Source organism: Mytilus californianus, unplaced genomic scaffold (assembly GCF_021869535.1).
Source record: "Mytilus californianus isolate M0D057914Y unplaced genomic scaffold, xbMytCali1.0.p SCAF_3, whole genome shotgun sequence".
NCBI lineage: Eukaryota > Metazoa > Mollusca > Bivalvia > Mytilida > Mytilidae > Mytilus > Mytilus californianus.
The window spans coordinates 28,489,983-28,502,625 of NW_026262679.1; positions in this window are offsets into that span (position 1 = coordinate 28,489,983).

Consider the following 12,643-nt stretch of genomic DNA (forward strand, 5'->3'; position numbering starts at 1 on the left):
AGTATAAATAACGTAAATGTGAAACGGAGTGAAAAATTAATTCACTGTTTGTTTTGCATCACGATGCGAACCTATTATTTTCAGAATTAACGATTTCGTTGTTCAGTCTAATCAAGGACTTCCGAATAGAACTTCCATGGTCTAATGAATAAGTTTTAGGTTTTAAGTATTCTATTCTATATTTACCTTTCACAGTCCCGGGATGTTGAGTATCTTTGCTTGACGAGCATGTTCCTGGATAGTTTGCACTTTAGATCATATTAACAATGTAACTGCAACCCAAATAAACGTATCCAAAAATGAACAGACAAAACCAATAGAAACTTCAAAGTATTTTCACTTAAAAAATCAAAGAAAACACAATCACATTTAAATCAACTCAAAGCATGATGTAAACAATAATGTAAAATTGTTGACTCCATGACCTTCACAATTAAGGTATCAATGATGGCATAAAGTACAATTGTCCCAGGAGTATTAGAATCACCCAACACGGAGAAATAATCAATACAAACGTCATTCAATTGTCTCCTCCTGGACAATTATATTATAGTGTCGTTTTAAAGATAAAAAGTATCATCAAAATAAATTGCCGCGGGGTCAGAATAATTCTTTTTACTTCCCTTGAGTGTTTTAATAAATGAAATAGATTTTCTATGGCATACACAAAGTAAAGACATTAGCTTGGGATATATAACCGAATAATACGCTTTATGGATTCTTCAATTTTCTTTCTCTTGATAATACCCAAGGTAAAGAAAAACATTTTGTGTCTGTTATGTTGAGACCGTTAAAAGCAGTCAAGATTGTAAAATGATCAACAACAATTGAAAAACGAATAAAATTATTGTTTGTAATGGTTTTTACTTTCGACTGAAAATATAAAAGAATCTGTTTGTTCGCAACGAAACTTATTGTTACCAGCCCAGTAGCCAGTACTTCGGTACTGACATAAAAACACTCATATTGTTCTTTTCAAACTTGCATATTTTATATTTAAGAATGGATCTCCCTCATGCATGGCTCTAATTCCTTTTCCAGGTTTTGCTTTATTTTTGGTCTTTTTTGGTTTTACATCCCTTCAAAGCTTGCATAAGGTTTCGACTTTCAAATAATTTGGTCTCGAGCATCACCGAAGAGACATTTATTGTCGAAATGCATATCTGGTGCAATAAACCTGGTGTGTTGTTATTGAAGTTTTACAAAATTTAATTTATTAGAAAGAAGTATAAATACAAGTACTAATACGAAGCCTGGTATCTATGCTAGGTTTATTAAGTAGGAGATTTCCTCCCCGAGGGTATCACCACCCAGTAGTCAGCACTTCTGTGTTGATAGGAATTATCATTGATATGGTCATAATTATAAAACAACTGGTTACAAAAATTTGAATTTGTCTTAATACTAAAAATTTTCTACACTAGGAATCGATTTCTTCAGCTGTATTTGACAAAACTTTTCGGAAATGTGGGTTCTCAATGCTCTTCAACTTCGTACTTTATTTGGCCTTTCAACTTTCTTTATTCGAGAGTGCCATTGATGAGTCTTAAGAAGACGAAACGCGCGTCTGGCATACCTTAGTTTCTTTTGTTACATATTCTAACATCGGACTCGGACTTCTTTTGAACTGAATTTTTACTGTGCGTATTGCTATGTGTTTCTTTATTCTACATTAGCTAGAGGTGTAGGGGGAGGGTTGAGATCTCACAAAAAATGTTTAACCCCGCCGCATTTTCGCGCCTGTCCCAAGTCAGGAGCCTCTGGCCTTTGTTAGTCTTATATGTTTTTTAATTTAAGTTCATTTATATGTTTTGGAGTTTAGTGTGACGTCCATTTTCACTGAACTAGTACACAATTTTATTTAGGGGCCAGCTGAGGACCACCTCCGGGTGCGGGATTTTATCGCTGCTTTGAAGACCCATTGGTGGCTTTCGGCTGTTGTCTGCTCTTTGGTCGGGTTGTTGTCTCTTTGACATATTCCCCATTTCTATTCTCAATTTTATTCAATTTTTGAGCCTGGATCTATGATGAGTTCTTTACAACCAATATGGGTTGATGCCACTGCTAGTGGAGATTTCCTCCCCGAGGGTATTACCAGCCTAATAGTCAGCACTTCTGTGTTGACATGAATTAACATTGATATGGTCATAATTATAAATAAACTGTTTACAAGACTTTAAATTTTTCGTAATAAAATTTTCACATCAGAAATAGATAACCGTAGCTGTATTTGGCAAAACCTTTCGGAATTTGGGTCCTAAATCCTCTTCAATTTCGTACTTTATTTGGCCTTTTAACCTTTTTTATTCGAACGTCATTGATGAATCTAAACATGGCGTACAAACTTTTAAGCCTGGTAGCTATGTTGAGTTTATTTACAACCACTGGTACCATGCCACTACTGTTGATGGATTCCTCTCCGAGAATATTACCAACCCAGTAGTCAGCACTTCTGTGTTGACATGGACTATCATTGATATGGTCATACTTATAAATCAACTGTTTAAAAACCTTTGATTTTTCGAAATCTAAGGATTTTCTACCCCAGAAATATGTTACCTTTGCTGTATTTGGTAAAACCTTGTAGAATTGTGTGTTCTCAATGCCCTTCAACTTCGAACTTTATTTGACCTTTTAACTTCTGTTTTTATCGTCACTGATGAGTCTTACGTAGACGAAACGCGCGTCTGTCGTATACATATTAAGCCTGGTATCTATGATGAGTTTATAGTACTTTTCCATGGTTACACCCACTGTTACCTTAATCAATTCATACTTTTATTAATACAGAAATTTTATATTTTAAATCGTATTTTAAAAAATCAGTTGAGTTTTTGTTTGATTTTGATATCTCTTTTATACAAAAAATATTATCCTGAAATTAACTTAGTTAGGAATTAATTTTGTATAAGTGTTATTTCATTTGTTTTCCAATCCTTATATATTTGTCTTATATATACCTTTTTTTTATCATCACAATAAAATAGTATATCCTTGACTAGAGATAATTTCTCGTTCCTGATTTTCCATTTACGAAGTTTTTTTTAGACGAGGAAATTAAAATTGCTTTAACCCTTTTACATGGTGTTGCATTCGGTGCATCAACATGTACGATTTCAAAGAACATAGTCTATGTATAACTGAAAAATTATCTAGCGAAGGATTTCACTGATAAAAAAACCCAAATAATAGATGAAACAAATTGGGTTTGAACATTTTGTGGTAACAGTAGAAACCTCAGTAAAACAGTATATCACATCCTTTTTTTTATTGTAAAATTGTTAATAAAGCTCGTAAATTTAGGTGTGATCTATTGCAGGATAATGACCCTTTAAATAAACTTATTAGTAAGGATTATGCTACGTATTTACATTGTTGAAAGATCTTTGAATAGTTTTTTCACAGCAATTACCTATATATGTTTAACTCGCATATTGAATGTACCAGTCCTAAACCAGTACCCTGTAGTCCTGCGGTTATCTATACGGCTGTATTAATCAATAAAGGGAAATGTGGAGTGTAGTCAAGGGACAGTAACATTACGACACAAATAACAACAAAATCTCTAATAGGTCAACATACTATCCTCAACAATATGTCAAGCTCTTAATCGCCCGGGGTCCAAAACATTTTTGTTTTAAACTTTCAAAACCTTTGATCGTCTGTGGTTTATTGGTACGCTTGCAGTAACATCACGTCTCTATATTTTCATATTCGTTTGATAACCGCATTTTTATTATTACAATTACACTTCAACCCTTACATTTTTGAATTATTGTTATAACAACATTAATTTTTTTTCCTTTGGTACAAGTTTTGCAATCTGTCGTTTACTTTGTTTTTCTATCCCTTAATTGTAATACATTCTTCTTATTTTGTTCTTTTTCCGTTTTATGAATACTTTAACCTTCATATTGAAACTTTTTCCTGTCAGCTGATCTCTAGATTTTTTTCACAAAATAAAGATAATGGAATAATCACCAAATGTGATCATTAAATAAACATAATTATATCAATCTGCTGACAAATTAGATATAAAATGCTGTGACAAAAGATTTAACTAAGTGAAATTCTCGATCCCATTGCGACATTGGTATATACAAAATAACTGCAATAAAAATACCGTATTAATGAACATACGTTGGATTTCATAAAATGTTTTACACACTGTCATAAACCTTTCACAGTTATGGGGGAGGATTAGGAATTTTACTTTGCTTTTGAGATTAAAAGAAATTATCGAATCTTACTTTTGAAGAACTAATGTTATGTTTTGTTTAACTGCTAAGTAGTTATATAGAAAATGAAAGAAGATACATAGAGAGCAATTTAAAACCTAAAAGCCCAAGAAAGAAAGACAACACCGTGACCTCCTAATAAGAAGACAACAACAGTCTAAAAGCCATTACAAAGAAAACCTGAGCGCCATGAACCCCCTAAAAAATCGGGGATAATCTCAAGTGCTCGCGAAGAGTCATCATTTTCTGCTCCACTAATTACATCCATCGCATTACTCCTGTATTAAGTCCGACAAATCATAGTCGGTGATACGAATGCCATATATGATTGGTAGTAGTTTCTGTTATAATCCAAAGACATTACCAAATTAACCTAAAAAGCGACCAAATGTGAAAATTGAAATAAATATATCTACGAACATTTATTTCAGTTAGAAAAGGCGATGACCGATTGACGCACATAAAACTATGCAAACAAAAAACCCCACAAGAATCCAATTAAAAAGCTTGGTGTAAATCAATGAGGATTAGCGGTTCCTATTTTACTAGTATTTTGTAAAATAAAGAAATAATTTTGAATGAAAAAAAATGCTTAAAATTGCGATTTGAAAAGTTAGAAAAAGTCTACATGGTATGCTTTTAACAATTACACGCTGTTTACATTTCGCAATAGCTATGTTCAAGTACCCTCTGAGTTTTTAAAAAGATGAACACTAAATTAGTGAATTTAGATCTGAAATACCATATGATGACATAACGCCCAAGAGCACAAGTAGGATATAAAAGAGTACAACTATAGGTAAAGGTAGGTATATTATTTTTACCTATAAGTGCATGTGACACAAAGTCATTTTAATCGTCATTAAACGCCACTTGAATAACATATTATTTAATTTTTTTTATATTCACAGCATGTTAACATAATTGTTTCCACTTACACACCACACTCTTAATCTTTTTTTTTTTAAACAAATTGCGATCCAGCGACAGACCACGATTCATGTATGCATGCAATTGTGCCGGTTATCCTAGCTTACAAGATTTTAGCTTTTTTTTTATACACAAGACACTCTATGAACTGCTTAATAAATGGAATAGGAGTTAGCAGTAATTGGAAAGTCCTACATTTAGCCTTATAAGTGAAATTATGGAGGAGATAATAAAGAATCACATGCTGGTTCTTTTTGTCCTCTTTTCATATCAATGATGACCGTTCATCCCTAATTTGTCACCAAAATTGTACAAGTTATTTACAAACACTGTTTAAATGCTGGATCTTCCAAATGACTATTGCAGTCCTATAACAAGGTCTCTTCACATGTAGGTCTTCTAAAAACAACCAGAAAATTTAGAAAAATTGCATAAGTATCCGACTTACGACTCTCCACACATAACATTTCAATCTGTCATGCTTTTCATAATATCTTCTAAAATTTTTTGAATACGTCGTTGTTTTTTTTTCATATCTAAAATAACAATATATTGAAGTTAATTTGATGTTCCATCTGCATATTAAAAAAAATATCTCCCCACTGACGCTCGAAACCTAAGAAAGGATTAAATTAAAGTCTCAAATGTTTTATATAAAGAAACAAGAAAATTGCGATATGGATAATTTGTATTCAGAAAAAGAAAGAATTGTACTGTGAAACAAAACGTGCTCAGGTGTACTTGAATTTTGATAGATAATATATAGTTGCATTAGTGGGAAAGGTCTTCCAACAGACGATATAAACACCCCGATGGCAATTTCACCGTTAATAACGAAAAAGAAAAAAAGGTAGTAGATAACAAGGGACAATACAAAAAAAAACACTAAGCAGGGAAAAAAACCAGACAACTTTCAGCTTTCACTATGTAAAATATTGGCTTCTTGGAAATATTCGATAAGTCTACATCTTATCTATTGTAGTAGAGTATCAATTAAGAGAACTAAGAAAACAACAAGACTTTTTTCATACCTCGACTTGCACATATTCATTAATAAATACCAAAGAGCGTTCAAACACAGAATCTAATTGCAAACGTTATCATTTCTTTGTAGCGAAAAAAGGCCCTCACTTCCACATAAACCGCTGGTTTTAGTATACCGTTACACATCAGGTGAATATTTCACATATGATCGCGGACTTATTTCATTAAGTGATTCATGTAATTTTTTACCTTTGATCATCATCGGTTCCGTCCAGTGGGCAATACGTGTGCCGCAATCAAATCAGATTATGTTTACCAATCGGAGCACTTAACCCCACTATCGCCTTTCATGGGAATTTTAATTTCCTTAAGAAAGTGTCCTCTTTTCCTTTACATGGTATCTTGCAAATAGTTGATTATTAATCGATATTTGGTTTACCCTTTCCTCGTTCCTATGTTGATCTCTGGTTTACCGTTTCCTTGTTTCTGTATTGATCACTGTGTTTCCCTTTTCCTTATTCCTATATTGATCTCTGGTCAACCCTTTCCTCGTTCCTATATTGATCTCTGGTTTACCGTTTCCTCGTTCCTATATTGATCTCTGGTTTACCGTTTCCTCCTTCCTATATTGATCTCTGGTTTACCGTTTCCTCGTTCCTATGTTGATCTCTGGTTTACCGTTTCCTTGTTTCTGTATTGATCTCTGGTTTACCGTTTCCTCGTTCCTATATTGATCTCTGGTTTACCGTTTCCTCGTTCCTATGTTGATCTCTGGTTTACCGTTTCCTTGATTCTGTATTGATCACTGTGTTTTCCTATTCCTTATTCCTTTATTAATATAAAGCCGTTCATTCTAAAACTTTACTCAGTACTCGGAGTACAAAATTTGTGCTCGAAACATCAAATCCACTTTTTTGATTTGTTGATTACTGAGTCTGAGTACGAAAATTTTACTCAAAATTTTTATGACCGCAAGGCCTGAGTTCTACTTTTCCTCATTCCTATATTGATCTTTTGGTTCCCCTTTGCCTGGATTCTGTATTGGTCTTTAGGACTCCCTTTTCCTCGTTCGTGTATAGATCTTCTAGCTGGTTCTTCTCCTGTTGTGTTATTCATTATGTCACATTGGGTCGAAGTGTCTATACTATCACCGTATGATATAAAAGCACAGTAACTGAGTAGAGTTGCAGATTACTAGCACTTCTATATAAATTCAAAAACATTTAACTTTTTTCTTAAGGATGTACTCAGGTCAGGTTTATGAATTTTTGTCAGATGTTCGAACTCCTTGGGTTTTTTCCTACGATACAGGGTAAAATATTTTGCCGCATATCACCCACTATTCTTTTCATAGAAGACTTCAATAGCTCATAAAAAGGTCATTACCAAAATTTAAGCAGATTCTAGATTTTTTTTCTTACGATTTGAGAACTAAATAATGCCAATGCTAAATATAAGGTAAAAGCCCGAGTCAGCCTTTTCCCGCCATTTTTTTTAATCAAATATCGCAAAAAGGAGTTCCATAACCTATCAATATTTTTAGCTTATTTTGTTCCTTTACTAATGCTTTTCTGGCTTTTAGTATCAATTTTAAATTCTAGATTTTTTTAACTACATCCTCAAGTCTGTTTTAATACCTCAAAGGTTTATGTATTTGTGTTGAACATTATATCAATGACAAAAATAGTTTAGAGACGTCTACAGATAGAACAATTTTATGGTTTTTATACCCCTCCCCCTGTTTTCTCCTTATGCATACCTGTCAAGGGCATTGCTCTCGCTATATATATATATAGGTTTGAACGTTGTTTTCAATTTAGACTTTTAAGATATTTTTTCGTTTGGGCTTGTATTATATTTTCCTTCGGGTTTATATGATCCGTTCATCCTATTTCGACTCTTTAAAATTCAAGAGTCTTTCCTAAATTGAGGTAAATTATATGGCCTTCCAAATACCGTTTCGATCTCTAACATCACTGAAGAGACATTAATTGTCGAAATCCGGATATGGTGTACAAATTTTGCACCTCATGTATGTGGTATACCATCTTTTCCGCAAGTTTATTGTTTTCTGTTTGGTATTAAATTAATATTAAGATCCATTTTGTTAGATCTGGTGATCAATATATTTGGCAATCGCCAATGGCAGTCAGCAGGGTTTAAGAACATCAGTTGTTCCACCTGTTAGTCAAATGCGTTTTGTTAAAATAGACTTTTTCACTTTTTTTGGTTTTTTGGAAATTGTTGTTTGTGCTGTATTTAGACCCCTCTACCACGAAATTTGTTTTACATGCACACGTATAAAAATTGCGGTTTTTATGCAACGCAATCATAGGTTTGAACGTTGTTTTCAATTTAGACTTTTATATTTTTTTTATTATATATATATATATATGTTACAGTGAATTTGTAAAATCAGGGATTATGTAGAATCCCTGAATTTTCAGGGATTATGTAGAATCACTAAAATCATTAGTGATTATATAGATTCCCTGAAAATGACCAGTGATTTTATATAATCACTGATAATTTTAATTATTATTCTACAAATTCTTTAATATGATTTCAGGGATTATCAATAATTAAATGCTCCAAAGATGATGAAACAAATTAACATAGACAAATTATCATTTTTTTTCTTATTCCTTGAAAGTTTAAGTAAACAGTTTTCATTCCTGATCTACTATGTGAATCTTAAGTGATGAGTTTTTCCCTTTACATTTTATTCAAGTGTTGAACCTCATTATGTCACTAACAAATAAGCTCGGCACAGGCACAGATGTTGCTTGGGTTGAAAAAAACTTATGCTCAAAAGTTAATGCAAATTGCAGAGGAAAAACAAAATGCAACATATGCATATCTCATACCATGGAAGTAATATTTAACTGGCGTTGTTGTTATTCCTTTCAATATTACTTCCATGATCATACCAATTCCACTAGTGATTCCAGGAAAGGGAGATCCCAAAAAAACATAAAGGTCATTATTCACGAAAAGACTGTAGAAGGATATCGCCTTGCCATATAGCATGGAATCCTGCTCGGATCTTTAATACAAGAAATCAGTTTGAGGTTGCTGATTTCCCTTCATTGGTACCTTCAGATGTTTGTGCTGAAAACTCTATTTCTCTGAGACGTGCCATAAAATCTGATTCAATATGGAGGACAAGGTTGTTTTTAAATGTTGATATTGTGGTAAAAACAGATGTGAATTTGATAGATATGCCTGTAGAAAAGCAGGGCACATGTGTAATAATCGATGCCATCCAAATATAGTTTGTAAATAAAATGTTTATTTTTAAAATATTGTGCATAACATTTGACTTCATTCATACAATGGACGAACATTTATCAAAACGATTGTACGCATAAAAATAGTTTTAATGACAATTTCATTTTATTTCATATTCTCAACCTAAAAACAATTGCTAAACAAATCAGATAAAAAGAATAATCATTATGCCATTTAATATTTTCATACCGACTTCATCAACCCGCCCTTGTGGGCTTGCTTGATATTATTAATACTGATAAAGTCAGTGTCAAAAAGGGCTCGCTTGATATTATTACTGATAAAGTCAGTATTAAAAAAAAAAAAAAAAAAACAATTATTCTATATATATTTTGCTTATCATTTAATTATATTGTGCTTATCATCTAATTATATTGTGTATAACATTTCAGTATTTTTGTGTCTATCATATTAATATATTATGCCTAACGTTTTAACATATTAAGGTTATTATTTTGATATATTACGGTTAACTTTTAATATATTTCAATATGTTATATATTTTAATATCATTTCAGTTATTCTGTATAATCCCTGACGTTTTTTCTAGTGATAGTACATAATCCCTGAAAATTTTAGTGATAATATATAATCCCTAAACTAACCAGTGATTATACATAATCCCTGAAAATTTTAGGGATTCTACATAATCCCTGATTATACAAATTCACTGTAACATATATATATATATATATATATATATATATATCAACTCTAATGTTACAATTGTTTTTTTATCATAGCTGTTTTGCCTCGAGTTTTGTTATTTCTATAATTAAGACCTGACAAAGCAAATTTAGTACAAAGTGTTTTAAGTATTTTTTTTTAAATTATGACAACTTGCTATAGTTATTAATTACTTGATTTGAAAGGCATGTTCTGGCTTAAATATATCATTCAAAAATTATCTTTACATTATTTCAGTAAATCTGTCATTTCATTAAACGCACCAAATTAATTGTTTTTGTTTTCCCTAATCAATAGTGAATTAATTGCCAAACTGACTATATAGTCTCATTTCGTGATGAAATGGTCTGGAAATCTGTGTGAAAAATGATATCTTTATACCTCAAGTTATACAAATTACATCTTGGTATCAACAAGTCAATTTGGGAAATAAATCTAGATCTGAGTTCGTCCTTATTGAATTAAGAGAAACATAATTAATTGTGAAACAAGTGCCCGTTGAGATTTGAGGAATTATTCTTAAGGAAGATGTTTTCCGTAATCACAAACATTGTATTGACATATCTGTATGTTCGATCTAAGATGAACAGGGATGAGATGTGGCAGCAAGGTTGTGATAGATATTTACTTTGTATTTGTAATTTGTAAACATTATTTTGTTAGGAAGGTCATCATTGCTGCTGGAATTGCTCCTCTAAATATAGCAAATATTTTCTATCTGAATGTTCCACATATTGTGATGGCAGTCATACAGGGGTCAGTGCATACTACTATTTGGTGTAGACAAGTCTGAAAAGTTCAGCATTTCATACTTTTTTACAATTTAAATTCAATTAAAACGAATTATAATTGTCAAACTGATAGAAAATACAAGGCTTATAATTCTGTACTACAGACGCGCGATTCGTCTATATAAGAATCATCACTGGCAATCGAATCAAACAAACGGAAGGTCGAATAAAATACGAAGTTGAAGAGCATTAAAACAGACAATTCCGACAGTTTTGCCAAATACGGCGTAGGGAATATATGCCTTGGGGTTGAAAAACCTTAGAGTTTCGAATACTCCAACGTTTAGTAATCAAGTAAATTTGCAGAAAATGAACAGATCAATAATATTAAATAAAATTGAGAATGGAAACGGGGAATGCGTCAAAGAGACAACAACCCGACCAAAGAGCAGAAAACAGCCCAATCAGTGTATGTCATCACAAAAATACTGACTACTGGTCTTGTGATACCCTCGTCTACCAGCAGTGGCATCGACCCAGTGGTTGTTAAAACTCATCAAAGATGCCAGGCTTATAATTTGGTACGCCAGACTTGCGTTTCGTCTAGATAATTAAAGAAGTTGGAAATCCAAATAATATAAACATTTTGATTTCATTTGAAGAGCCTTAAAAAATTCCATGTCGAAAAGTTGTAGCAATTACGCGCGGATGTTTCAGAAAACATCTAAAATAGGCACGCTTATATATATTTTGTGTGCGATAATTTATATTTGTGTTTTTTCTAAATCACTTAATAACAGATCATACATGACATTTCGCATACTTTTATAAGATAAAGAATATACTTAGAATGTAAAATATTGGCAAACATGCTAACACAATTGAGTAATCTCTGAATCTATGTAGTAGCTTTGTTTGAAACCATTTTATGTTTTTTTACTTCGGTACTGGCATGAAAATACGGATATTGTCTGATTGAAATTTGCTGTTATACAATTTGTAAATCATTTATATTAAGGAATATATCTGTCAATATAACGAAACTACAAACAAATGTCATATTAGTGGGAGGCTTAGCTAGCTATAAAACCAGGTTAAAAAACCCACCATTTTCTTCGGAAAATTCCTGTACCAATTCAGAAATATGGCAGTTGTTTTTCACTTGTTCCGTTGACTGATAGCGTTTGATTTTGTCAGTTTTTATTGACCTTACTTTTTAGTATTTGCCTTGAAGTTCGGTATTTTTGTTATATTTTTTTTCTCCCTCGTGCAAAGCTTTGATTTCTTGTCCGTATTTGGCTATACAAGGTCCATTGTGGTTTAATCACTTCTGCAACAGTTGTATTAGGTTTTAGAATTTCACACATTTTTGCCTCGAGAATCACTGAAGAATCAATTGTCGAAAAATGCGCATCTGGTGCAGTAAAATTGTAACCGTTGATGTTATTACTCTTAAATGACCCTTTTAAATATATAATTCAGGGGCATTCTTTAAAACAATCGTACAAAATAACAGAAATCAGCATAATTTTCAAGTGCAAAGAAGGTTTTACTGCTATGTTTTGAAAATGACAATGTCATTGATCGATCTTCTTACAATAATTGGAATTGCGTACAAGACGTCTACTCTTATTTCATCACTGATTTCTAGATGCTCTGTATTTTTCTGGAAAAATTATTATTTCTCTAGAGAACCAACATTGAACATGATTTCCTTTACATACATTTTCAACATTATATCAAAATGTAAATCATCTTGTGACAACTGTCAATCAAGAGATC